Source organism: Eptatretus burgeri, chromosome 18, assembly GCF_056783735.1.
Source record: "Eptatretus burgeri isolate ZD-2024b chromosome 18, Ebu_testis_v1, whole genome shotgun sequence".
In the NCBI taxonomy this organism is placed as follows: Eukaryota; Metazoa; Chordata; class Myxini; order Myxiniformes; family Myxinidae; genus Eptatretus; species Eptatretus burgeri.
In genome coordinates, this window is record NC_140978.1 from 27,174,050 (window position 1) to 27,183,500 (window position 9,451).

General features: G+C 33.3%; 1 long non-coding RNA gene across 1 annotated transcript in view; it reads right to left on the bottom strand.

The window, feature by feature from the left end:
• Positions 1-6,948: 6,948 nt before the first annotated feature.
• The window catches only part of LOC147008784 (uncharacterized), a 2,508-nt gene continuing 5 nt past the window's right edge, over positions 6,949-9,451 (bottom strand). The window contains exons 1-2 of the long non-coding RNA XR_015053302.1: positions 9,237-9,451; positions 6,949-9,140 (exon numbers count right to left, since the gene is read on the bottom strand). The exon at positions 9,237-9,451 is cut by the window's right edge and continues 5 nt beyond it. This is a non-coding gene — a long non-coding RNA (uncharacterized LOC147008784). The remainder of the gene's footprint in view (positions 9,141-9,236) is intronic.

Consider the following 9,451-nt stretch of genomic DNA (forward strand, 5'->3'; position numbering starts at 1 on the left):
AGTGAAGATTTTATCATTCGGTTTTGATGTTGATGAAGAAACTCAACGCAAACGTATGAAAAGCAGAGATGCAAGTATTAGTGAAGAAGAAATTACAACTCGCATTAATGTTAATAAAGAATTTGATGAAATATTTAAAGAAAAGGATTTATTTGAACACATCTACTTGAATGATGAAGAAAAGGAAAATTTCCCTGTTGATCTTTACAATTCATTAAATTATATTTTACAATAAATAAATGGATGCAAAAGAAAGAGCAAGAAGATTTAAGGAACATCAAGAGTTGGTTTCAAAAGTTGTAAAACAGCAGGAAGACATAAAGAAGAAACGCAGACAGAAACTAACGGGCGAAGAAGCATTTGAAAGAAAACAAGAGAAATTTTTTAAACCACTTTTAAAAACTTCCCAAGAAAAAATGAAAGATGTTTCCACAGTTCCCACAGTAGAATATACTCCTAAAAAACTTCAAATGTTAAAAGATTTCAGTCAAATGACGGAGGAAGAATTAGAGCATTTAGGAGAATTAGAATATGATGATGAAGGTTTATTTCAACAACTGGAAGAGATTAATCAACCCCCTGATTATATTGTGAATGCTGTTCAAAACAATGAATATTCAGCTGATTCAAAAACCAAAGCAGGACTCATTCCAACAGAACAACCAGCAATATTTCATCTTGTTCAAGAAAAGGTATTGATATTTAATGATGAATTAAGGTTCTTGGGTTCTGCTCAACCCCCTGTTAAACTAACTCCGAGATTAATGTTTCTTCTCACAAAAGATGGAAGACAAGGTTCAACTGTGAGGGATGAATCAAAGTATATTGATAAACCATTGGATATGGAAAATAATGATGATAGAGTATATATTGATCAGCTGAACACTCTAAATTATAAGGTTATTCTTTCTGGTAAAAGTAGGAAGAATGAGAAGGAGAAACACATTATTCAGGCTTTAAGTATCCTTGGTTCAGGTGTTAGTTTTCTTCCAAATGACCCATCGCAACTAGTTAATAGACTGTTGTTGTTGTTAGGCAGTAAGAAGGCTGGAAATAACAATTGTTTCAATGAAGCATCAGCCATTCTAGACCAGTTGATGAACATGAAAATAATTAATAAATCTCAATATAAAGACATTTTATCTCATATTAAATAAGATGAGAAGCACAATCCTTAGTTTCAATTTCACAACAAGCGACCACACATCTTCATTCCCATACCCACTACAACTTGACACAACAAAAGAATATGAGGCATCTTTATTGTCCATGGAAACTTATAATACCTTATTTAATATAACTGATACAAATGACAAGTTTAGTTATAATCCCGGAAGTGGATACAAAACGATAACAGTCTCACCCGGAGCATATGAGATTTCTCAAATATCTTCCGAAATTGCTCGTCTTATGAAAGAACAGGGTGATGAACCAAAAAATATTGTTATAAACATTCAAAAACATACTTCAAAATCAACGATTAAAGTTAAAAATAACTACAAGGTTGATTTCACAATTGATAATTCATTTAGAGAGTTATTGGGTTTCTCCTCAAAAAAGATTGAAACTAATGGGACGTTTTACAGTGATAATGTCATTCAAATATCCTCAGGAATAAATTCGGTGTTAATTCACTGTGATTTGATTGATGGTGCTTATAATGATGGAAAAAAAACAAATACAATATTTTCATTCAGCGCATACTCAACCCCAATTGGTTATAAATTCAATATGGAACCCAAAAATTTGGTTTATCTACCTGTGTCAGGAAAAACCATACACAGAGTAAATTTTAGGATAACCGACCAAGATAATCGTGTGATTTCTTTTCATGGAGAAGTTATATCCATCAGAATTCACCTACGTGAAGTTTTCCAATAAATAAATATGATGGTTATTGTGAGGAAACACGAGTTGGGAAAATATAAAATAATTACAGGGGATGGGATGTTCCTTTCTCCATACTACAAGGGTGAAGGTATGTATCTTGGTAGAGGATACTATAAACCTAAGAGACAAAGGGGTGTTGGACATCAGTTTAGAGGAGATGGGATAATTGATACTCTAATGGGTATTGGTTCAACTATTCTTAAACATAAAGATCTAATTGGTTCAACTGCTTCTGCTGTGGGAAATGTAGCAGGTGCTGTAAAGAGTATAAAAGATGCTCAGAAGGAATCTCATAAATTACAAGCAATAAAAGAAATTAAGAAAGGCAAAACTCAGTTGTCCCTCCAAGAACGACAGAAAATAATTCAAATACTTGGATCAGGGTTTCAAAAGTTTTAACATCTTTTTTCCTAAATAAATACAAGTATGGAAGCAATTGATAGTATCTATGATTTGGATGATACTATTATTATCTCAAACTCCACTAAAAAAGAAGATTACTTCAAGGTAAATGCAATAACTGGAACAGACTGGAATACGAATGGTACAAAAAGTTTTGAAATAAATAATCAACAAACCTATTTGAATCTCTCCGAAAGTTTCTTGTTGTGTAAATTTAAATTCACTAAAGCTGGGAATAACACAAACGCTACACTTGTAAATGATTTCTTCTGGAAAATGTTTGATAGTGTGCGTTTGTATATTGGAACACAAGAAGTTGAAGCGGTTGATTATGTCTCTGCTGTATCTGAAATGATAAAATTTACACTCTATACATTCAGTGATAGAATGGGAAAGGGGTCTGTCGAAGGTTTTATTCCTGATATGTCAACGGGAACAAACACAGACCCTGGATATATTCAAAGGAAAGGAGCGTATAATGATGATACAAAAGCAGAAAATAGTTTTACTGTGGCAGTTCCTCTTAAAGGTATATTTGGATTTTGTGATCATGATAAAGTTCTGTATGGTCTTAAAATTAGATTTCAACTACAGAGGAATGAGAATGAAAATCGATTGCTTTTTGGTGTTGGTAGTGCTTTTGGTGAACAGAATAAATTTGTAATTGAGGAGATGAGTTGGTATATCAGTGAATATATTCCTAATCTTAAAACAGAAGAGATGTTGAATCGAAGACTTAACTCAAAGAAACCACTCAGTGTATCATACCTCAAAAGAAGATGCCAACACGTTAAACTCAATCAAACTAATTACACGTGGAATTTGAGTGTTCTGGAAAGAAAGCCACGATATCTGTGGATCATTTTTAAAAAGCCAGATGGTGATACTGCGACTGATAAGAATAATGCATTGAGTGATAATGCTAAGGTGAAAGAACTTCGCGTTTCTCTAGATGGAACATTTTATCCACGAGATAGATTGGAAATTAATTGGGAAAAAAATGATTTTGCTGAAGCATACAAGTCTTACCAAAAGGTGTGTGAAAGTAATGGAAATAAAGAACCTATTTTGGATATGACAGCATTTAAAAGTTTGTATACAATCTATGCGTTTGACCTGAGCGCACAAAAGGAAACTATAAAGTCTAATCGAGTGGATACTTCCCTATACATTGAAAGAGGAGAGAGTGAAGAAGTTGATACATATTGTTTGCTTTTGGAAGAAACAGAATTGCAGATTAATACAGATAATGGTGTGATGATTACTCTCACATAATTTTTTGTTAAATAAATGAGTGGCAAAGTACCAACTGGGGTATATGTTAATCAAATCAATCTTCATAAACTATCATCTTGTGTTCAAAATCAAAAGCCTTGTACGATTAACGTTAATACAATTCAGAGAAAAGGAGCAGTAAGAATTGATGTTTTGCTCACAAGAGAACAGGTTAAAATCTTGAATGACACTGGCTCACTTAAAATTAAAATGACAAAACCAATGTTGAAAAAATATTCAATAAGAGAGACGAGTGGAGGATTTCTCCCATTTCTAATTCCTTTATTTGCTGGTTTAAGTGCGGTTGGAGCATTGACGGGTGGTATTTCAACAGCGGTGAAAACTGCCAACGAAAGGAAGGCTCAACTCCAGGCTCAAAAAGAATTGGAAAGACATAACAAAGAGTTGGAGAAACAAATTAGTGGAAGTGGTGTAATTGTAGATTTTGCTGAAAAACTTGAAGGTCTGCCTGATAAAGCAAGATTGTTGGTTGGAGATATGCTTTCTTCTATTGCACAAGCAGGTGTAAAATTAACGAAAAGAGGTAATGGATTATATCTTTCTAATAAATAAATGAGCATTGATGAGTGGTTGGAAAAATTTGGAAAGAATACAACATCAAATTTACAACTTATCAAATATTGTAAGAAATTAAAAATTCATAATGTGGTTATTTGTATGAGAGATGAATTAACAAATGTGCCAAAACATACAAAGAATATTATTATGAACTTAGAAGATAATAATGGGAACGGTTCTCATTGGGTTTGTATTTTTAATCGTCAAGACAAATATTATTTTGATAGTTTTGGCCTTCCACCACCTGTTGAAGTTATAAAATTCTTACAGAATGGTGTTTATCAAACATTTCAAGTCCAAGAATTAAATTCTAAGTGTTGTGGTCAATTATGTCTATATGTGTTATTTCAACTCAACAAAAATAAAAATTTTTATGATATTATTTTTAATCTAATATAAATGACTTATGTTGGTAAAGATGGTTCTATCTTTGGTGTATCTCAAGAACTGGATATTGATTTATCAAATTATTACACAAAGGCACAGGCTGAACGACATAAATATAATATAACCAAAAATATTAACATGAAAAATGCTTTTAAATTAAAAAATTATCCAAGCCCGACTGACGCGAATGACTTGTTGAGATTAAGCGATTTATCACAATATATATCCTTAAATAAAACGGCTGTGTATTCCAAAGATACAGAAGTGTTGATATTATCTCCAGGTCATACAGAATTCACAGTTCGAATTAAAATAAATTTTTATAAAGAAGGGCGTATCGTTTGTATGAGAATAGAACAATGGGGGTATGATATGAATGATTTAGGGTATAATTGGTCATTTAAAATTAACCTTGAAGACCTGGAACAATTAAATCAGTCTCGTAAGGAAGAATATTATCCACTTGGTATCGATAATGAGTTTTGTGGGTCCACGATTAGTAAACAACAAATAAAAGAATTTAATAAGGGTAAATATAATAATGGTTTTGCCCTTGTTTATCTCATGAAAACAGAAAAAACAGGATTATATATAATAAGTAAGGAAATACAAAATGATTTAACTATGGGAAGATGGGGAGGTGTTTCGTGCCATAATATTATTCTAACATATATTTCTAATACATAAATGACAGCAAGAAGGCTTCAAGAAAATTATCATTTCTGTGTCCAAGCATACCTTCAAGAAAAGGGTATTCGGTATTTTAATAAATATGTTCTACAACATAAGAATGAGGTATTTTCAATAAAAGATTGGCATTATGCTGATGTTGATAAACCGACAACTTTAGATTTAATTAGAATGTTAAATAATGAAAAAATTATAAAGTTAAGAAAAGGTAAGGCTCTTTTAGAAATTCAAAAGAAATTTTATTGGTTTCCTGTTGTAAAAAAATTATTTTGGATACAGGAATAACAAGAAATCCTGATGAATATATGTATAATATTCTATGGGGTGTAAGCGATTCAAGGATAGTAAGGGATGAGGAAGGAGTTGAAGAAGAGAGGGAAGAGGAGGAAAAGGAGAAGGAGGAGAGGGAGAAGAAAGAGAAGGAGGAAAAGGAGAAGAGAGAGAGGGAGGAAAGAGAGAGAATAAATAAATATTATAGTATGGAAACCAGTGAGATTCAAAAAAGAATAGAGGTATTACAGAAAATAACTCAACCCACCGAGGAGGAATACAAAGAATTAACAAGTCTATTTGCAATACTTTCGACAAAACTATTGGCATCGAAAAGCTATTCATTTTAATTCAAGTTTTTTCTGAAATAAATGGAGGAGAGAGTGAAGGCATTTCTAAGGATTCTTTATGTTTTAAAAATTAAGATTCAAATGTGCATGTTGGAAACTAAAAAGGTTTTTGCACTCTGCAGGAATTTTTCTCATAAATAAATGAGTTATTATCTCAAATGTAAAAAGAAAACTAATACTAAAAATATTTCATATGTTAAAAGTAAAAATAACAGGGTTATACAAAAAGGTATATGTTCGGTGTGTGGTTCAAAAAAAAATCAATTTATCTCCAAACACAAACTCGGAGGAGATATACAAAAGTTTTTATCAGGAAGTAAATTTACAACTACTGGAATACCAGGGGAATTACATCTACCAGGGTATTCTTTCTGTGGTCCAGGCACAAACTTGGATAAAAGATTAGATGAGGCAGACAATCCTAAATCCTGGAGTCAGCCTATCAATAGAGTTGATGAAGTGTGCATGAGACACGATATTGATTATGGGAATACCACAACGTTGGAAGAAAAGCATGAAGCCGATAGAGAAATGTTGTATAATTTGTCTCTGATACAAAATCCAACCTTGAGAGAAAAAGTTGATCGGTTCATTGTGAAGAAGATGATCAGTGCTAAATTGAAACTTGGACTTGGAAATTCAAAAAACTTATAGGCTCTAATGATGCCATTAAGACTGAAGAGCAATTAGCTGATGAATTACATAAACCAATATTCACAAAGTTTCAGAGAAGGAAAGTTTATTCCAAGGAAGTTGATTATATCTGGTCTGCTGATTTGATTGAACTCAATAATGATAAGGGGTACAAGTATGCTTTAACCGTTATTGATTTGAGGAGTAGATATGCGTGGGTTGTCCCTTTAAAAAACAAAACAGGTAATACTCTTATGTTAGCTTTTCAACAGATATTTAATAAAAGTAAGAGAAAACCTAAAAAATTATGGACTGATGAGGGTAGAGAGTTTTATAACAAGACGTTTATGAATTTTCTAAAAAATAACAGTATTACATTATACAGTACCTTTAATGAAGGGAAGGCAGTTGTTGTTGAACGTTTTAATCGTACCTTAAAAGAGAGACTATATAAAAAATTCACACAACTCGGTTCACAACAATGGTCATCTTTTATTCAGGATATTGTGGATAAGTATAATGACACGATTCACACGTCAACAAATATGAAACCATCAGAAACATTTACAAAATTAAAATATGAAAAAGAGATTAATGTCAGAAAACCTAAGTTCAAAGTTGGTGATATCGTAAGAATATATAGGTGGAAATCTCATTTTGAAAAGGGTTTTACTGAACGATGGACGAAAGAACTTTTTAAAATTGTTGATGTAATAGATACGGTTCCTTGGACTTATAAAATATATGATTTGGAAGGGGAAGAGATTTTAGGTTCATTTTATTCACAGGAATTACAAAAGACAAAACTAAGCAGATAATATCCATGGGAGCAATGGGTTGTCCCTTCACTCCCTCCGACTATACACCTTTGTGGACACTAGAGGAACAAGTCCGAGGTGTATTACAGTATATAATGTGTGTCAAGGGGGACGTTCTTAGATCTGTGAACCCCAAACACAGAATCCTCAACTGAATAGTCAAGGCTTAACTTTTGTTTGTTGATGTGTGTGTGCGTGTGTGTGTGTGTGTGTGTCAAGGGGGACGTTCTTAGATCTGTGAACCCCAAACACAGAATCCTCAACTGAATAGTCAAGGCTTAACTTTTGTTTGTTGATGTGTGTGTGCGTGTGTGTGTGTGTGTGTGTCAAGGGGGACGTTCTTAGATCTGTGAACCCCAAACACAGAATCCTCAACTGAATAGTCAAGGCTTAACTTTTGTTTGTTGATGTGTGTGTGCGTGTGTGTGTGTGTATGTGTGTCAAGGGGGACGTTCTTAGATCTGTGAACCCCAAACACAGAATCCTCAACTGAATAGTCAAGGCTTAACTTTTGTTTGTTGATGTGTGTGTGTGTGTGTGTCCCAACCCTCACATTCAAAATCTCAACCCCAACCCTCACATTCAAAATCTCAACCCCAACTCAATCCTCGCCCAACACAATGTCTTTTTCAAAATGAGATTTCCACCTATATATATATTTTTTCTCTTCTTCCAATTCTGTCTTTTAAGGCTTTCAGGTTTGATGATGTAGAAAGGGGGAGTAAGCCTGCACTTTCTTCCCAGAACGAACGATGTATTTTTTTAATGTTTTTTTCTCTTCTTCCAATTCTGTCTTTTAAGGCTTTCAGGTTTGATGATGTAGAAAGGGGGAGTAAGCCTGCACTTTCTTCCCAGAACGAACAATGTATTTTTTTTTAATGTTTTTTTCTCTTCTTCCAATTCTGTCTTTTAAGGCTTTCAGGTTTGATGATGTAGAAAGGGGGAGTAAGCCTGCACTTTCTTCCCAGAACGAACAATGTATATTTTTTATGTTTTTTTCTCTTCTTCCAATTCTGTCTTTTAAAGCTTTCAGGTTTGATGACGTAGAAAGAGGGAATAAGAACTTTCTTGATAGGTTTAGATCCCAAAGAGTGGTAGCATTTCAAGTCTTCAAAATAAACCCAACTTTCCAAGTCTCCAAGGTATAACCACATTCCTGTTGAGTTTCCAAGATATGTATCACATTGTGAGTTATCAAGCCAGAACCCACATTTCAAGTCTCCAAAAATATAACCATCTATCCAAGACTCCAAGGTAGAATCACAATTTCCAGAAATATAGTGGGTTTCAGTGATAGATCTCACATAGTATAACTGTGGATCATCAAGGAAATCTCCATTTTTCCAATTTTTATGGGTTTCAGTGATAGATCTCACATAGTATAACTGTGGATCATCAAGGAAATCTCCATTTTTCCAATTTTGATGGGTTTCGGTGATAGATCTCACATAGTATAACTGTGGATCATCAAGGAAATCTCCATTTTTCCAATTTTTATGGGTTTCAGTGATAGATCTCACATAGTATAACTGTGGATCATCAAGGAAAACTCCATTTTTCAAAATGTCTGAAAATTGTGAGTCTCCAAGGTAAAACTTGTATTCTGGCTCATCAAGGTATAACTTGTTCAGGTGTATTGTCTTGATAACTCACAATGAGTACTATTGTTGCAAAACTCTTTTTCAGGACTTTGCTGGTCTCCAAGGTATAACTCTTTGGTTGGATCATCAAGGACGAACTCGTTCTGTGGGTCTTGGTCGCTCATAAGGTCTTCAACCAAGTCAACAATTTCGCTCCAAGTTGTAGCAAAAGCAGTATTTTCATTTTGTATTTCAGATACAATTTCCTGTGAGAGAAAATAATAATGTATTAATTAAGTTATTTAATTATTAAATGAGTATGCTTCAATCAAAGTTTGAAAATAGGAAAATAAAAATCTTACCTCAATGGATAAGAGGTTTGAATCCAGTTCATCAACTTGAAGGTTTAGTTCCATACAAGTCAGAGAGTTCCAAGGAACCCCAAAGTCATCCCACTCAAGGTCTTGGTCGCTCATAAGGTCTTCAACCAAGCCAACAATTTCCCCCAAGTTGTAGCAAAAGCAGTATTTTCATTTTGTATTTCAGATACAATTTCCTGTGAGAGAAAATAATAATG